We start from the raw sequence: 8,443 nt of genomic DNA, 5'->3' as shown, positions 1-8,443 counted from the left end.
CATGCATTGTCTTACCTTGTTTACTAATTGCAATTTATAGTATTTGAGAATACATTTATCTTTATTAATGTTATATTATAGGCACGTATAATAACAAATAAATCCAATCGTACAAAACAAAAAATGGGTCATAGCACATGTTTTAAGAGCTTTGTAAGGATTCAGGAAGATGGGGTAATTTTATTAAATTTGTGCCTTTAATTTAGTAAAATATTTTGACCTTTATATCTAAATATTAATGAGGCCATATATGCAAGTATAACAGGAAAAAAGGGATCAAAATGAAATATCACAAGCAGAGTTATTTTTTATAACTAATACCAAAAAGGATGTGTCTCGCCCATAATTATTACCCTTGGCTAAGCGGTCGTTGAACCGTAACTTTAGGTTTCTAATCCATAGAGAAGCTTATTAAACCAACAAAAGGAGTTATAGTTAAGAGTGAATAACCTAGAAAAAAATGATTTGCTAAAAATAAAAAGAAGAGCAAAAATATTTGAATAAAAGTAACGATGATTAAAGGGTGAAAAATAATATTGTTATGAACAATGTTTTGAAATTCACTTGATTGATTTGCTTAATTGGTATCGACTTTGATTCCTATTTATTACTCAATTGCAAGTTTCACATCTCAAACAAACAATCAAAAAATATAACTTTGAAACCAATGACAAGAACAAAAGTATTTGTTCTAAGAGAATTAATTTTTGATGAAAAATAGAATGATCTATTCTTACAAGCTATCCAAGAATGATAATACATCAGATTGACATTATTGTAGTCAATGATCAAATCATAAAATAAATCTATCCAATCAATTATTTTCTAAAAAATTACACATAAAAAGAGCATGACTAATTTTATATGGAAATTGAAGAATATAACTTCAGGGTTTATCAAAATAATAAAAGAAATCTCTCAAGAACAAAATTAAACATTGAAATCTCTCAAGGAATCAAAGTAAAATAACAAGTAAAACTCATCAATCAAGATATTCCCTAGCCTTGTTGAAGCTTTAGCCGTGCTTGGACATCATTCTCCCCTCTTCTCCTCTGTGAAAGACTGAGAAAATAATGCCAAAATAACCTCTGCAAGTCATCCCCCTTTTTGGTCAGATTTTTCCTTTTTATTGTGCTACCAGGCTCCTCAATCTTCTTAGCCCGGATCCGCCTCTTATCACATAATTCTCGCCTAGATAGATATTGATTTAGAGAAAATTATCAACAAATTAATTGTAGCTCTATCTCTTAGCTATCCATAGTCTCAAGAATCATCGAATTTTGACATTTGTAGATAAATATATTCCCAAAATACCAGACCCTGTTCAGAGTAAAGTGGGAAACGAATCAACACTCATACTTGGGTCATGGAACTTGGGTTTGGGTTTATTGGACCTATGTTTGGGCTTTTCTCCATTCAATTATTAATTCATTCAGCATAAAAATTGCACAAATAATAAAATTGACATTTGTAAAATTATTACTTTTAAGCTCTTTATTTTACAAATGTCAATGGCTGAACACACTTTAGATTTACATTTTCATGCTTTCGTTAGGATGGACAACTTGTAGATACAACATCAGCTGAGGTGACGATATGTATAATATTATTTGTATTTTGTGTTATAGAAAGTTTTTTCTTTTTAATATAGCAATTGCTTATAAATTTTGTTTTTTCTATTCTTTAACTTTGTTTTTTTTATTATAGACACAACTCAAGAATTTGATATTTGAGCACCAAGAAGAATCATTGAACAATACTACCAAGGGTGGTATCTTTTCCCAAGTAATAGGAGAAGAGAAATGTGGCCATGTACGTGGTTGTGGATTAGGTGTTACTCCATCTCTTTGGGGTTCAACACCCAGCCATATAGAATCGGCTACAACTATTGAGCAAGTACAAAAAAACGAAGAAGAGATTGATGCATTAAAGGAGAGCCAACAAAAAAAATGGAAGAAAATATTAAAACTATACAAACTGAGATAAGAGAGATTAGAGGAATGATGATAAAGTTAAATGACAAATTGGTATTGTCCTCTTAATTGCACATATATTTTTGTTACTTGAATTTCAATATATATTATATTTTATAGTATGTAATTATTCTTTTTAGGATGACACTGGCTCTAGAACTCCTAATGCATCAAGGCCGCAAGTTCTATCTTCAAGTGCTAATTATGCAGTTCCATCTAATGAGGTGATGATATTTATTATATGTTTATTTATTTACATGAAAATTTTTATTACATAATTAGAAATTTTAAAAAACTAAAATTATTGTGGCAGGGTTTAAAAACATCGGGCATAGATATCAATGTCCCCATTCCTAATATGTCCCAACAATCTTAGGTACTATCATAAATTAACTTGATAATGCATGTATACATATTTGGTTTATTTTTTATTAATAATCCACATATTAATAATTTGTAGGAATTAAATGGATGTAATTTGTTGAGTTATTCTAGTTGGTCTAAAAAAGTTATAGCAAAAGGAATAATTATTACTGAGGACCTACATAAAAAAGTTGGTATATTATTGGGACGTGGGTGGAGTAAAGTATTAATTATTGTTTCAATTGCTAAAGATGAACCTTTAATGCGACCTTATGGGCGTTTTAAAGATATTGGAAGTTCAATTTGAGCACATGTCGCTTGGATCTCCATATTTGTAAGTGTTTTAAATTATAAAAGTTTTTTACATTTAAAAATGATGTTTAATTATTGTCATTAAATCAATTTTTTATAATTTTTTATTGCAGGTTGAATGAATATTGAGTTGAGGACCAACCTTCTCAGAGGAAGATGAGGATATGCCCCATTTTTGGATATAGAAGGTTGTGTTGCTACTACTAACAAAGATAGAGTAACTACATGCAATATCTTGGAAGACGTTGTTTCAGGGGGGAAAAGTCACAAAAATCAAAATCTAAGACAATATAAACAGAAACCCATTTCTCTTATAGTTTCTATTGTGACAATTAGGAATGTTTTGTTCATAAAGGGAAAAACTTATGGATGATTTGTACAAGGATTAATTTTTGTTTGAAAGTGTACGTTCCAATATTAATATTAGACACAAAACTATTGCGTACCAAAGGAAACCAAGGAATAGATGGGACATTCAAGCAATATGAAAAAAAAATGAAAATGGAGTGTAAATTTGAACATATACTAAAAAATATCTTATCAATGGCAATCTTTGAAAGTTCAACTATTAAAAATAGGGTAGATACCCATAAAAAATGTCACATATTTTAACTTATATCGACAAATTTCATTAAATTTTATAGAAATTTTAATCATCGCTTAATACCTATTACCGACGGTCATGATTGTCGTTAAAATCACAATGTGTTTCATCTATTTCATGTTTTTTTGGCAAATTTTTAAATTGTATTGTCAGTTTTAATTATTGTTAAAAAAACTTCTCGATGAATAAATTTGTCGCTAAAAGTATTAAAGGTGTCATTTATTTCAATCCTTTTTTGGCAAAAATTGTTACTTTAAATGGCGGTTTTGATTGTCGGCCTAAGACCACTAGCCAAATCTACCACGACATTGGATTATACAACGCTCACATGACTGTTGTCCATCTGTCGGGATTTTCTTATCGCGATGGTTTTGTTCACTTTAGCCGACAGTTCAAACCACTGGATAAAAGCCTATTTCTTGTAGTGGTTGAAAACACTTTGACAAGAGATATATCACTTAGAGACTGTTGTTTGGGAGAGTATGAAAGATGCAACAACTTATCAGAAGTTGGTAGAAAAGAATAAGGTCTTTTAGTTCTTGGCTAGATTGAACCTTGAATTTAATATTGCTACACAACACATCCTTTCCATAGAGAATGTGACTCTTTCTCAAGCTTATGCCTTTGTGCCTAGAGAAAAGAGTAGGAGGAATGTCATGTTAAGACAGTTTGGAGGTGACTAGTCAGTTATGGTTAGTATAGTCAAACTTAAGCCAAATGGAAACAAGGGGAGTAGTGAGATCAGGAGGGAGGATAAGGACTTAATGTGTGATTATTACAAGAAGCCTAGGCATACCAGAGACACCTATTAGAATCCCCATCCACACCTCATACCAGCTCAGGTCAAGAACAATAAGGGAAATGCAAATGTGGTAATTACTAGAGACTCTCTAGGACCTCTTACACAAGTCGATTTGGAGTCCATTGCAATAGTAGTAGTCAAAACTAAACTGGAAAAGTATGGACAACTTATGAGTAAAAAGGATTTAAGTGGCTCTAGTTCTTTTAAGTAGCAGAGTGCAGGCACCAATCACACTACTTCCTTTGCTAATACAGGCAATTCACATGGTAAGCATTATGCCTCAACCTTAGTAGACTTAAGAGCTTTTAAGCATATGACCAGTATGTCTACCCTTTCCAGTTCTTATCAATTATGTTTTGGTAGAGATTAAGTCTCTATAGTAGACAATTTTCATGTTCCCATTGCTGGGAAAGGAACAATTAGGGTGATTGATGGGATTACTATCTTCTGTCTTACATGTTCCTAGACTTCATACTAACCTTCTTTTTTGCAAGTAGTTTGACAAAGAATTTGAATTATTCAATGGTTTTTTTTTCTTAGTAATTGTTTTTTGTAGAATTTGGAGTCAAAGAGGATGATTTGGAGTGTTCGTGAGGTAAATAGAGTCTAATAAACTTCTAAGACATCAGGGCCATCATGTTAGCTTCAACAATAGTGGGTCAGAGTCAGTGAATCAGATTATGCTTTGACATAATTCTTTAGGTCATCTTTCCTTTAGTTTTTGAAATTTATGTTTCCAAAGTTGTTTGAGTCTATTCAATCATTTATTCTGGAGTGTGAGAGCTGTTAAGTAGGAAAGCATTATAGACATTCTTTTAAACCAAGTAATAAAAGAAGTTCTTCTGCTTTTGATATTGTTCACATTGATGTATGAGAACCTTATCATATTTCTTGCATGGGTGGTTACTGGTATTTTCTTTTATTTGTAGATGATTATACTCAATATTCTTGGATATATCTGATGAAATCTCGTGATGAGGTACTTATTCTAGTGTAGCAGTTCTACTAGATGGCTCTCACATAGATTGGAGTGAGAACTAAGGTACCACTACTTGACCCACTACGACCTGCCTCAGTTCTTTCAATGTTAGTGCAAGAGGGTTGACTCCACACATGCTTTAGTAGAAGAACCTACACCACTCTTCGTTTGAGATTCCAGATTTGGCTGATATAGTTCCAAGTATTTCCCTTGAGCCTATTATTGCCTATGATCCTATTAATGATGATGTTGCAACTGATCTTGATCTTTCCATTACACTCCACAAGAGAAGAGGAAGTGTACGACCTATTGCATTTCACACCATATTTCCTATTATGCCCTTTCACCCTCCTACTATGCCTTATTTTCTTCGCTAGATTATGTGTCTATACCTAAGAATGTTAGTGAGACTCTTTCAAAACTTGAGTGGAGAACAACGATGATAGAAGAGATTAGGGCTTTGTTTAAGAATTAAACATGGAAGATAGTTGATTTTCCTACAAAAAAAAGGAGACAATTGGTTGTAAATGGGTGTTTATTGTGAAGTACAAAGCAATCGCAACATTGAGAGGTATAAGGCAAGGTTGGTTGCAAAAGGGTATACTCAGACCCATGCTATAGATTATTTAAAAACATTTGCACCAGTGTCTAAGATGAGCTCAGTTTGGATTCTCTTGTCTTTAACAATTATTTACTCATGGCCGCTCTTCTAGCTTGATGTTAAAAATGCATTTCTTAATGGTGATCTATAGGAGGAGGTATATATGGATATTCTAACCGACTTTTATAAGAATGTTGGTGAGGGAAAAGCCTGGCTGAAATTTTTATTATATGTTTTGAAACAGTCACCTAAAGCATGGTTTAAAGCATGGTTCAATAGGTTTAGAGAAGCATTAATCTATCTTGAATATACACAAAAATCACTACAATAAGAATTTGAGATTAAGGATCTAGGAGAACTGAATTATTTTATGGGGATTGAGGTTGCAAGATCCAGGCATAGGATATTCATCTCTTAGAAGAAGTATGTATTGGACCTATTACAGGAAACTAAGAAGTTAGGAATTAAATCGATTGATACTCCTATTGATCTAAACCACAAGATTAATGCTTTGGATGGTGAGTTGGTTAAAGATATGGGTAGATATTAGAGGATGGTAGGTCAACTACTATACCTATGCATGACATGCCTAGACATTTCCTATGTTGTGAGTGTTGTGAGTCAGTATATGTATGCTCCTCAGGTTCAACACTGGGAAGCCATTAATAGGATACTTGCATACTTGAAGAAACATCTATGCAGAGGTATTTTATTCTTGATCATGAGAATTTGAAGTTGGAATCTTATATAGATGCAAATTTGGTAGGATGTCTAGATGACAAGAGATCTACATTAGGGTTATGTACCTTTGTAGAAGGAAATCTAGTCTTATACAAAAGGAAAAAAACAATCAGTGGTTACAAGGTCAAGGGTAGAAACTGAATATATATATATATATATATATATATGGCCCATAGTGTCTCAGAACTATTTTAGGTTAGATCCTTGTTGAATGAGATTGTGATAGATGTAGAGGAGCCCATGATGTTGTATTGTGATAATCAAGCTGCAATCAATATTGCCCATAATTTAGTTTAGCATGATAGGACAAAGCACATTGAAATTGATAGACACTTCAAAAGAGAAATGGTGACAGCCAGAGAAGTTTGCCTACCATATATCTCATTTGAATTACAATTGGTTAATGTCTTCACCAAAGGGGTTGCAAAAAAGAACAAGTTTGAACATGATCTATGCAAGTTGGGAATGTGTGGCATTTACTCCCAACTTGTGGGGGAGTGTCGAGGATTCTGTGCAGATTTATGAGTTAATTTTATTAATTATTTGTTTAGATAGGTAGTGGGAATCACAACACACTTGTTGGGACCCTTTGGAGTCTTTTAGAGCACATCTTTTAAGTTCTTTATTGAGTTTTATGTTCAACCGCCATATAAGGGCATACTTGTCATTGTATTTGTTTTTACCTTAAGTATAAACAGTAATGAGAGGGGCGGCTAGAACTGATTGCTCTCTCATTCTTTTCTCTACTCTTCTTCTTTCTCTCAAGAACACTTCCTTTCTTTATCTTTTTTATAGGTTTTTTGTTTTTGTAGATTTGTACTCCTAGGTTTGAATTTGTTATTACAATGAATTGTAGCAAGAGGAGTGACAGGGGACAAGGTTGGGGATGATGCAGAGAAGGGGCAAGATAGAGAGAAAAGAAGTGGATAAAAAGAGATAGAGAATGAGAGAAAGATAAGAAATGATGGAGAACCACCACTATTGGAAGTTGCAACAATAGGTAGGATTAGAGGATGGTGAAACCGAAGAAGAAGAAGAAGAAAAAGAAGGAGAGAGAGAGGGGTAGTTTTCCACCAATTTTTTAGAAGATGGAGTTTTATATCGATGTTATTGGTGGTGACTTTCCACTGATTTTTTATGTAAAACTTGCCTAGAGTGGAGTTTTACACTCATTTGTGATGTAAAACAACAGCCCATCCAAACACTAGCAACCCAGATCTCTATTTACACCTCAAACAAACGTGATCTTGATGTTTTCAATATTTTGTTGGATTTTACTAGACACATTTATACTCAATGGAACAAAAAAATACGTAATCTCTCTTATTATTATTATTTTTGTTAATAAAAACCCTTGCATATGAGTCATATATGCTCATTTTTTTTCACAAAATTCTTTCAACCACAACACACATTACATAACATTGTTCAAGGGTGTCGTGAATTTCAGCAAAATGTGATTTAAAATCACATCATGGTGGGGCCTATAATTTAAAATAGATCACACCCATTAAGATCATGGCACAAAAAACCTACATTGGTGAACTCTTGGACTATAAGCTTGTTTTTTTTTTTTTTTTTATCTTCTAGAATTTGTGTTTGGATTAGCCGAAGCATTCCTTTAGACCATTGCATAATTCAATGTTAAAAAAAAAGGGAAAAATTTGCTTAAACCTTTCCTATGATTTTTGACAATTACTTAGACCTCTCCTATATTTTGACCCTTGTAAAAACCTAATTTCACGTTTCAAATAAATATGCAAATACACAACTTCCATGAATGGTCTTGATAGCAAACATTGATGTTATGTTTTAAAGTGTTTTAAAATCTCATTTTTGCCCATGAAAAACCTTTACTGGAATAAAGATTTATTGAATAACCCCAAGAAAGGTGATTCACTTTTGTTTAAGTGGGTTTTATTGCTCAATTCATCAAATGACATTCATTTGAATAGAGAGCAACCATGTTTTCTTTTTTTACACATTCATAACAATGAGGACATGATCATGATTTCAATGTCTCCATTACATGGTATTAAGCACAAGGGGTGCATTTGCATATTTAATT

The sequence above is a fragment of the Nelumbo lutea genome, chromosome 1 (genome assembly GCF_056320005.1).
Source record: "Nelumbo lutea isolate HS-2025 chromosome 1, American lotus-T2T, whole genome shotgun sequence".
Taxonomy (NCBI): Eukaryota; Viridiplantae; Streptophyta; class Magnoliopsida; order Proteales; family Nelumbonaceae; genus Nelumbo; species Nelumbo lutea.
This window is presented reverse-complemented; position numbering follows the sequence as displayed.